Source organism: Macaca nemestrina, chromosome 8, assembly GCF_043159975.1.
Source record: "Macaca nemestrina isolate mMacNem1 chromosome 8, mMacNem.hap1, whole genome shotgun sequence".
Classification (NCBI taxonomy): Eukaryota; Metazoa; Chordata; class Mammalia; order Primates; family Cercopithecidae; genus Macaca; species Macaca nemestrina.
The window spans coordinates 6,252,797-6,263,946 of record NC_092132.1 but is presented as its reverse complement, the minus strand read 5'-3'; the positions used below and the strand labels follow the sequence as shown (position 1 = coordinate 6,263,946).

Here is an 11,150-nt window from a genome sequence, read left to right as displayed (position 1 = left end):
TGGGAGGGAAAACAACCTAGATCTTATCAGACCCTTTGAACAGACTAGCAATGTTCTGCCATCTCGTGGTGCACACAGAAAACTAAGGATTCCATTTTTAAAGCCTTATGACACAAGGCTGACACATGGTGAGTTTCACTGTTAACTATTCTCAGCATATAGGGACACTGGCAGAGGCAATGCCCATGCCAAGTTTGAGGAGTTGATAGGTTGATCAGGGATAAAGTCAGTGAATGGGAGGAGAAAGCAGGATTGGTTACGGGATGTTGAACTGTGGTGCAAGTTCAGCTAAAGCATCCATCAACATATCACAGAGTTCCAGAATAAGTACGGTGCATCTGAAACACCCTGCAACACCTCCCTCTGTCTTGCTGCTGGAAATACCATGCAACACACACGGTGTCTGAACCCTTATATAAACCAGCATATTGCCTGGCCTGTACTATGTCCCCGTCCCCCTCCCCCTCCCTAGAGGGTCTTGGGAATTGTGATGTCAGAGCAAAAGGGGTGGCAGGGGTATTGCTACTGCACTCACCAACCAGCAATTAGGACCTTGTAGCCAATTCTTGAATCCCATCTTGCTCTTGAGTTCCAGGTCAAGTTATGTTGTCATCTGTCAAGCTGACGAATAAAAGCGGAACCTGAGGTGAGGATAGGTGGTATGTAAGTTGATACGGGAGATGATCCTACGAGCATCTGCAGGGCAGTGAGAAAGTGAGACTTGGAGGTAAACGAGTTACCATTCAACGCACCCAGAGGTCCATCTCACTTAAAGTTAGGCCTTGTGAATTCACCATAACTTTGGCCTGCACTTCATATTGCTGAAGCCCTAGGATCTTTAAAAAGCCACTGATCACAGTATCGGATGTTGGCATGTACAGGGACTTCATGTGCTGAGTGAACAGGAGCCAGATGCTACCAGATTCTACTTTCCTAGGGCCAAGTACATCAGTGTCTGGCAGGGGAGGAGAGAAGATCTGTCAAGATCACATCCAGCCATGAGTGCAGGATCCACGAGTGACCAGCTAGAGATGAGATGTCTTGTCTTACCCAAAACAGTTCCACATTCTCAGTTATGGTGAGACTGCTACCAGAAACTGCTAATGGGGCAAGGGGAGGATAAAAGTGTGCCCTACTCCCTGCACTTTGTCCTCCAACACAAGTGCTAATTTACTTGTAGCTCCTGGTCATCATGTGACCTGAATTTGCCATGTGATATCAAATCTGAACTGAGCAAGATCCACCACTCAGAACAAGGACTCGGGGTAAACAAAAGGTAGACCACCCTCCCTTTTCCCAGACAGTCTACATCTCATAATCTGCTACCAGACAATGGAGTTTTCTCAAAGTATTTGAGATAATCTTAGGTTGAGTCTTGTTGCTGAGTTGGTCCTAGCCTAGGCAGTGACTACTGTCACTGGGGAGCTGTGAAAGAGGCTGTTAGTCAAGGTCTCAGAGCTCCATCCACAGTGGCCATTAGAGGGGGACAGCTAAGGGCTCTCCCTTGAAGTCAATGTCATGCCAACATTTCTGAGCTGTGCAGTTCTGTATCCTGAACTTTTGCCATGACTCCCCATCCCAGCAGCAGTGAGTGGCCTCTCTCCATTCTATTCCTGCTGTGGAACATATGTGGTGTGCTGGAGAAAGTCTGATTCAGTCACCTTTAGAGACCTGTGACTAGCCAGGAGTCAATCATACGTCTGACTTGCTATGGTAAATAGTCTTCTTCCTATTTCTCCATTCAGGTTAAATTCTGCCTTTTCTTGAGCCTGTGGGAAATTGTCTTCATATAAACATGACCATCTTTCCTCTCCTGTTTTTAAGATGTGTGATCTTAAAGTTGCCAGCTTGCTAACTCTGTAGAAATTACAGGGTTTTTGTGGGTATCCAAGTCTTCTAAGACAGATTGTCTTGGAATCGGGTTTTCTTTTGTTCTCTATGCAGGATCCAGATGTTTAGACAATAACTTTTGATATACTGAAATAGTTTGGAAAGAGAATAGTCTCCTGAGACATCCACCCACAACTGTGTCTTCACTACTGAAGGGAAGAAAAAGTCCTATGAGTGCCTTGAATGATCACTTGAACTGAAAGTGAGCAGATATAGTCACAAAATGCTCACTATTTTAACTTATTTATACCTTGCCTTCTAACAGTGTTTGCATATCTCCCAAAACCATCAAATGTCCCTTATGTAACATATGGTCAGAAGCTCATGGGACTCCTGTTCTGGTCAAGCCTTGATGATCCTAGGTTTTTGAGGATTGTGCTGCTTTTTTTTTTTTTTTTTTTTTTTGAGACGGAGTCTCGCTCTGCCGCCCAGGCTGGAGTGCAGTGGCCGGATCTCAGCTCACTGCAAGCTCCGCCTCCCGGGTTCACGCCATTCTCCTGCCTCAGTCTCCTGAGTAGCTGGGACTACAGGCGCCTGCCACCTCGCCCGGCTAGTTTTTTGTATTTTTTAGTAGAGATGGGGTTTCACCGTGTTAGCCAGGATGGTCTCGATCTCCTGACCTCGTGATCCGCCCGTCTCGGCCTCCCAAAGTGCTGGGATTACAGGCTTGAGCCACCGCGCCCGGCCGAGGATTGTGCTGCTTAAGGCAGGATATCTTCAAGAATATTTTGTGCCTTAATGGCAGGATAGGTAGTCCTTGAATCAGGAACCTGGGAAGCATGATGTCTCTCTGCTCCTGAACTATCCTTACTCCTTGTGGCGAAGACTTGTTTCCCTGAGGCAGCTGTGTGGATAGTGGGCTGAAGTTTCCAGCCAAGCAAGTGACTGTATAAAACAACCCCATATTGTAACTCATTTCAACCGAGAGGCGCTAGTAAGATCTCCAGCCAACAGATTCTATTATCAAGGTGATCATGAAACTGAACATCATGGTGTGAAGGTTAGAGTAGAAAGAAGTTATTCTCCCCTGGAAAAACTTGCCTTCCGTGGGAAGCTCATAAACCGGCGGTGCTCATAGGTGGTTGTGGTTATCCTTGCTCCTCACCTAAGAAATAGGATCCTCTTACTGGTTTTTAATCACTTAAAATATCACCTGCCATAAGAATCAATTACACTGAAGGGCATTTTCTGACAGTAGCTATCAAAGACTCTAAAATGAGCCTGCTAAATCTTATGATTCACTTCATTGATTCAGTTAACTTGAGCTTGTATCTTGTACACCTTGGATTTGATTCCATGTCTCAGAGTTGTCCCAAAATATAAAAATATTGCCCATTATTTCCTCAGAATTATGTCTTAATTCAGGTCACCACTTACACATCTACTAGGCCACTGAGTTTGCCCATAACTCACCTATGTATAGTATACCTAATTTTTCTCATCTGGATATTTTCTATTCTATCCTTAATTTCAATAAATTCCTCTGCAATATCCAACTGACTGCTATTCCCAACCACTGTGATTGTCATCCTAGATGCTGAAACTTCCTAAGTTTGACTTAGACATCTTCTACATTGTATGTTTTATTGAGCATAAGATAGTGATAATGAAACATTCCTGTAAACATATGCCCATAAGTCATTTCACAGGGCTTGTGGGGCTGTGAAACCAAGCGTTCTTAATGCTATGACCAAATATTTGAAGTCCTCCATAAGATAGCCACCAGGAAACACAAGACTTAGCCACTTACACTCATGACATGTCTCATATCCTGTAGAAAAGTTGCCTCAAAGTTTTAAACAGTGTAAAGTTATAACTAAGGTAATCGATTAAATGTTCCTTGTACCTGTATCTGTTAATCAACTTTTATTCCTTCTCCTGGTGCATGTGGAGTACCAGTTCCCATTGCATTCTCCTGGTTGAGTGTTGGGTTTGCCTCTTCCTCATCTCGTGTAGAGTCAAACTAAAACAGTCCAAAGAAATAAGGATGCTTTCTCCTCACAAGCCTCATTTGGAACTACATTTTTATGGGTAAATGTCTACTTAAATGGCGTTGCAGTAGAACTTTGGAGTCTGAGCAGCTTGCCTCTGTTTATTGATGATGCAGCTGTCTTGTCTGACTTCAATTCCTTTCCTTTTATGCCAATCATGGGGCGCACTTACCTTTCAGCATATTGTTTCCCAGGTACAGTACCAGCTTGCTTTCATCTGGGCCTAGCCAGTGGGAGAAGCTTGCAGGAGATGGAGGGAGGGAAGTAATCTGCCTCAGACCTCATTCTGAGTCTGCTCCATGGGCCCAGCTTTATCAGACCGGGCAACCGCAGTGTCACTCTCCAATGGGAGACTATCCAGGTGTTTCAAAGACACCAGCTAACGTAATTTTCCGGTCAGCATGGGAATGGCCACAAGTGTCTTCCCTCTTGGAAACCAAGGATGCTACTTTACATTTCCATGGACTCTGCTGTCAGGTTGTTACATCTTTCCTCAGGGATGGGTGAGGGCGTGTTCAGCTTCCCATTACTTGTTTACATGAAATTCTTCTTGACACTTAGAATTCACATAGCTTTTCCATCTTCATAGCCAACTCATATCCCCTGAGTATAATTACAGGACAATGGTTTTTAGTTTACAAGCACAACTCATTGTCAATACTCAATATCCTTAAGTTCACAGAACAGGCAGTGTTCTATCAGTTTCAGAGAGACTGCTTTTACCTATGGAACTATAAAAATATAGGGTTCTAGGTCTGAACTTCTCCCCAGAAACATTAGGCAACTTCCTAACCCTGGAAGACTCTAGTTGACATTTGGTGCCATTAACACTGAACCATATAAAATATCCTATTCAAATGAACTTGGGCTGCACTGGGTTTCTCAAAAGCCTGTTCTAGATTGCTGCTGTTCACTCAGAAGATTCTGCAGACCAGGTAGTGTCCCCCTCCCAAAGTAAACTCCAGGTTTAGTTTCAATCATTAATAGAAAAAGATTATTTATCCTTGTTCTTGAGCCTGAATTTGTTGGTTAGGACAAACTACAATGGGTGGCAATGAGAATGGGGTAGGAAGAAACCTTCAAACAGAATGGGGACAGTGCTTAGTCTTGTGTCCATGTCTCTAGAGTAGACAAGCTGGCTCAAAAGGTGCTTAATAAAACCGTAGCACATAACCTGTCTGACCATGTGGGACACCGTGTTTAATTAAGTGATGTCTTCTGCTGTCCTGGTCTTGCAGCGTTGTTACCTGGGCTCATAGGAAATAACCCAATAGATAAATTGGTGTGGAGGTCTAGACTCAGAAATCTAAGGTCTTGCAATAACTTTGCCTTCAACAGTTATGGGCAAACTTCAGTGTAGAAAGTAGCACTTCTTACACTCATGGGTACAGGCTGGCATATGGTAGGAATAGTTGCAAAAATGTATGTAGATTTAAAACTCGCTTCCTAACTGACAAAAATTAAATTTCTAATACATTCTGTACTAGGGTTCTCCAGAGGGACAGAAATAATAGGGTATGTCTATAATGAAGCTTATTAAGGAGAATTGACTCACGATCACAAGGCAAAATCCTATGATGGACTGTCTGCCAGCTGAAGGACTGAGCCCACTACTGGTTTCCAAGTCCAAAAGCCTCAAAAGTAGGGAAGCCAACAGTGCAGCATTCACTGTTACTGAAGGTCTGAGAGCCCCCGGCAAACCACTGGTGTAAGTCCAAGAGTGTAAAAGCTTAAGAACCTGGAGTCTGATGTCCAAGAGCAGGAAACATCCAGCACGGGAAGACAACAAAAGCTGGAAGACTCAGCAAGACAGCTTATCCCACCTTCTTCCACCTGCTTTGTTTTAGCCATGCTGGCAGCTGATTGGATGGTGCCCACCCACATTGAGGGTGGATCTTCCTCTCCCAGTCCACTGACTCAAACGATAATTTCCTCTGGAAACATCCTGAGGCACACCCAGAAAAAATACTTTACCAGGATAAGGGCAATGTGTAGTCACCTGTCAAATGAGAAGACGGTAACACTGCCTGAGAATGAGGGTTCTTTCTGCTACTGAGCTCTTCGTGACTCTAGGCAATGATGGGCACCCCCAAGATGAAATTGACATACTTGGCTCTGAAAGCACTAGATCTGCTAAATTGCCCACTAAGGGCATACTCAGAATGAAAATTTCGGCTGATTTGAATTCTTGCTAAGAACAAGGATCATCACACAGATGGGACCCTGGAAGTTAAAGCTGGCCTTAACTACAGGGTGAAACTGAGGACTTAACTCAAAGCCACATTCATGCTCTTTTACTATCTTCAAAATTGAGAAACTCTTGTCCATACCCATGGCTCGGTGTGCTCTGCACCTACTGATTTCCTCTGTGCCTGAATATTGTCAATCTCTTCACTGATTTGGGGGTTGCTGGACATACTTTCTCCAGCCACCTAGATATGAAGATGTTCTGCTCAAATCAATGGACTAAAGCTGAAATCCAAGCCTGGTCCTCAGAATTGACTATTTTGGAGCTATTTTGTACAACGGAGAGCAAGAATTGATGTCATTATCTAGGATGAGTCCACTATTCCAATATCCACTGACATCTATAAATGGAAAGGCCTATAGATAATTAGTACTGAAGGGGCTTTCATTTGAGATACTTCATATCCTGAAACTGCTTCGGATCCCCTAAACTTTGGGGGCATCCTCAGTGAAGTTAAAATATCACTGGTTCACATTTTACCTGTTCCTTATAATTAAACATGGAATGACTCCAGCAAAAAGACCTAATGGTGTCTTGTTTATAATGAACTGTTTAAGCCAGATTGTGATAGGCTTGAATAGTACCTCTTCTGGTTCAAGTTGGTGTTGAATATGGGGAATATGGGATAAGCTGTTATAGATGCCCTGTACTAACTGCAAGGCCAAGAGATTTCCAATGGCTCTACAGGGACAGGGTATCTCTGATCATATACACACACACGTGTACAAGTAGAAGATCTTAGGATGAACACATACCTGTAATGGTAGTCCCTGATCTAGAAGAGTTTGTTCCTTCCTAGAAATGAAACCATTTCTGTATCAAATTCCTGTCATTCTAGAAACAGCAGGTGATGCACTTGTTTCATCAAGCTGTATAAAGGTTATTTTTCTGGTTCTTGGTCTCATGTGAATTGAACTCTGCAGAGTTCAGACTTCAGAAACTGTCAACTTCTATTTGTGACCTCTTCTCCACTGGCATGCCTGATTCCTTTGAACTTGCTCCCAATTAGGGGGGGATGTCTAAACATATGAAACAAGATGACACAGAAGTGGTTATAGGAAAGCCTCACTTATATACCGTCTGATCCTTCTGACTCCAATGTCACAGGAGCCTGGGTGCTATGGAAGGCAAAACTCATGCCCTCAATGAATTCTTGTGCTCAGAATCTGAATGTTGGCTCTTTTGTTCTCAGGGTGATTGTACAAATAACTTTCTCGAAGTTCACAACTGGAGTTTTATGGTTCAGAACACCCCACCCCCAAAAAAATCCAGCTTCTGTTATGACATTCTTCTGTGTGCATTTGTATAACTGAGTTGTATCACCATATTAAGTCTCTGATGGAATATTCAAGGAGCCTGCAGGCTGGAAGGCAAAAGAAAGTTCTTAAACCTTTATCTCCTGAAATCTGAGTTTTAAGGAAATGGGCATGTTAAAGAGGATTTGTGATATCCATGAGACAAGTGTGTGTGTGTTTAATTAGATGGAGTCTTGCTCTGTTGTCCAGGCTGGAGTTCAGTGGTGCAATCTCAGCTTACAGCAACTTCCACCTCCTGGGTTCAAATGATTCTCCTCGAGTAGCTGGGATTACAGGTGTGCACCAACACACCTGGCTAACTTTTCTGTTTTGAGTAGAGATGGGGTTTCACCATGTTGGCCAGGCTGGTCTTCAACTCCTGACCTCAGGTGATCCACCCGCCTCAGCCTCCCAAAGTACTGGGATTATAGGCGTGGGCCACCATGCCTGGCCCCATGAGTCAAACTGGAAGACAAGCCAGACACTACTGAGGTTTTCCTGAATGTCGAACACTTACAGATATACAAAATTATTCCAGCCATTGAAACTATGAAGGTTTATTGAGTTTCACTGTTGGGTGCTAAGTTCGTTCTATGGGCTCGGTAGGCAGCAGGTGGTATGCATGAGCAACGTCACATATTACCTAAAGCCTTCCATTCGTGTGCATCTACTTGTTCCCTACTAAGTATCAACGGATACTCTCTGGCTAAGTACAGGTGGCCAGCATTAATGGTGAGGTCTAAACTACTGCTTTTCTCTTCTCAGCTTAGATCTGAGTGCTGTGACCTCTGTGGAGAAGCCTGAGGTTTTGCTCCATGTTTTCAAAAGCTATTGCATATGGTAGAACATCCTATTTACCTGAGCTCTCCTGTCATTGCGAATTGAGAAAAATGATTTGTTCTCACCTAGGTCTTAACTACGAAGGAGTGCTAGGAAATTCAGGATCTGACTTTAAACAGAAGTGGAAGGTTTTAGGTGTCACCCATGTAATATCTGCTCTGGAGATGAATTTTAAGTTTAAGCAGGGACACTCAAGATGGATATAAATGTCATAAGCATCCATCACATATATGAAAGTCTTGGCCAGTAGTAGTCTCCCATCCGGGAGTTGTCAGAGCCAGTTGTAGGTCCCCATGTGGTTCAGAAAGGGCAACCAGGTCTGATCTTGAGGCTGCCTCATATTACTTGGATTTTTCAACACTAAACTCACAGGACAAGATCTGTGGTAGAGAAGGAGCAGGACTGAAGTTCTGGAGAAGGCTTCATAGATATAGAAAGGGCCTTAACTAGTTGTATGTTGAGTTTATGTAAAGACAGACTACCAATACCAGTTTATAGAACCTGCTTTCTCTCTCGAACTAACTCAGAGGAGCAGAGATCCTGAAGAGGGACTGTCAAAGACTAAGTTGTGGTTTCAGAAGGAGCTTCAATTTTCTCTCTCCCAATTCTTACATGACAAAATTCTGACAAACTGCGAGAGAATCTGGTACACTTAAACTATTTTAAAAGTAACTTATCCACATAATCGTCTTCTGTGGCAACACTCACAGTGCTGGGTGGAATCTTCTGTGGGTTGACTTTTCACTGATCTGTGCAGAAGCTTTAGGATGCTATAATCCTGTTTGCTTTTATTGCCTGTGCCTCTGAGGTTTTACCCAAAGAGTCTGCCCAAACCAATGTTCAGAAGCATTTCCTCAATATTTCATAGTCGCAGGTCTTAGATTTAAGTTTTCATATTTTGCCTTGGTGTTTGCATAAGGTGATCAATAGAGATCTAGCATTATATGGATATCGAGTTTTCCCAGCACTACTCAGACGTTTGTTCCAATGTTCCTGGCAACTTGCCAAAAATAAGACTTATAAACATGTGAATTTATCTCTGGATTATCCTGTTCCATTGGTCTTTGTGTATCTTTATGCCAGTATCTTTGTTTTGGCTACAATAGCTTTGAATTGTACATCTTGAAGTCAGGTGATATGCCTCCAGGTTTGCTTTTTGTTCAGGATTTTACCTATACCATTATAGAACATAGGGTTCCAGGCTTGAACTTTGCATTAGGGCTCTCTAGAAGGACAGAATCAATAGTGATAGATACATAAATAAAGGAGTTTATTATATGATCACAAGGTCCCACAATAGGCTGTATGCAAGCTTGATGAGCAAGGAGAACCAGTCTTAATCTCAAAACTGAAGAACTTGGAGTTTGATGTTCAGGGGCAGGCAGTGTCCAGCATGAGAGAAAGATGTAGGCTGGGAGGCTGGGCCAGTATCGCCTTCTCACATTTTTCTGACTGCTTTATATTTGCTGGCAGCCGATTAGATTGTGCCCACAAGATTAAGGGTGGATCTGCCTTCCCAGGCCCACTGACTCAAATGTTAATCTCTTTTGGCAACACCCTCACAGACACACCCAGCATCAATACTTTGTATCCTTCAATCAAGTTGACACTCGGTGTTAACCATCACAAACGTGTCTCCAAAATATCAGCCAATTATCCACAAGTGGGATATTCTGGGTTACATTTGGGGCCATATATCTTGTCCCCTATTAAATGGATTTTCTATAAAACATATTCTGGCTACACTGTGCCTCTTTCAGCTGCATATGCTAAATTTGATACAGGAAGTTCTGAATACCATGTAGTGTCACTTTTCAAAGTAGATTCCAGGTCTAGTTTTCATCATTAATAGGAATTAGACTGAGTTCTGTACTTATCCTTGAGCCTGACTTTGCCCGTTAGGATGGTCCAAAATGGACAGCAATGAGAACAGGGGATGGGGAAGGCTTTAAACTGAATGGGGCAATCAATGCTTAGTTTTGTGCTCATGTCTGACTAGATGAATCTGATTTGGACTACTCAAATCACAGCACACACTCTGTCCAACAACTTGGTATGTTATATATTCTATATGTAGTCTATCATTCTGGGGTGTCTCAGCTTTGTTACCTGGGCTGATAGTAAATGGCCAACCAAAGAACTATTTAATGAATGTGGGGTCTAAATTCAGGAATCCCATCTTTTGTAATGATTTACCCCCTAGCAAGGCTACTGGCTAACCCCAGTGTAGGAAGTATTTCCAGTTTCTGCAAGAACGGTTCTGATAAATTCTGAAGTTACAAATACATACAAACTTAACTTTTTTTCATGTTAAACGTAAACTTCTTATAAACAGTAAACATCAAAAACCATTTTAATGCCTCATGGCATTGTGGGTGATAAGGCTCTCTGAAACAGTCCCTGGTGCTTGATTCTGAAAGGCCACATCCCAGTTTCCTTATTTCTCCCTTAGAATTGAGCCTTTGGCCTTTCCAACCTGTCTGGCAGGACATGGGTTTTCTGGAGGGAGCCCTTCTGAAGAGCTGACTCCACAGGGGGAAAAGGCATAAGGCTCTGTGGGAAGGGACTCCATGCTGAGGGGCGCCAGGGAATGTCAACGAAGTACTGCTTTCCTAGACTACTTCCTTTACCTTTCTTCCTTCAGGAAGGGATGGAGTTCAGACATAAGGTGGCTAAAGGTGACCTAATAGGACAGTATAGGTATAAGGAAAGCCTGGTGTGACAAACCCAGAGCAGTGTGGCTTTTCATGACTGGACCCAATAGTCCTTTCTAACACTGACCAATTACTCAATGAGGATATGGAACAAAAACATGTAGAATGACCTTTCCACAAGAAAGTTGGGTTGGATTCATAGTGACCTGTCAAATTAGACCACACTGCCTGA

General features: G+C 43.0%; 1 long non-coding RNA gene across 2 annotated transcripts in view; it reads left to right on the top strand.

Moving 5' to 3' along the window:
* The first annotated feature begins 545 nt into the window (after positions 1-545).
* LOC139355633 (uncharacterized) overlaps positions 546-11,150 on the top strand; it is a 107,756-nt gene continuing 97,151 nt past the window's right edge. For both annotated transcript variants that reach the window (XR_011606437.1, XR_011606438.1), the window contains exon 1: positions 546-646. This is a non-coding gene — a long non-coding RNA (uncharacterized lncRNA). The remainder of the gene's footprint in view (positions 647-11,150) is intronic.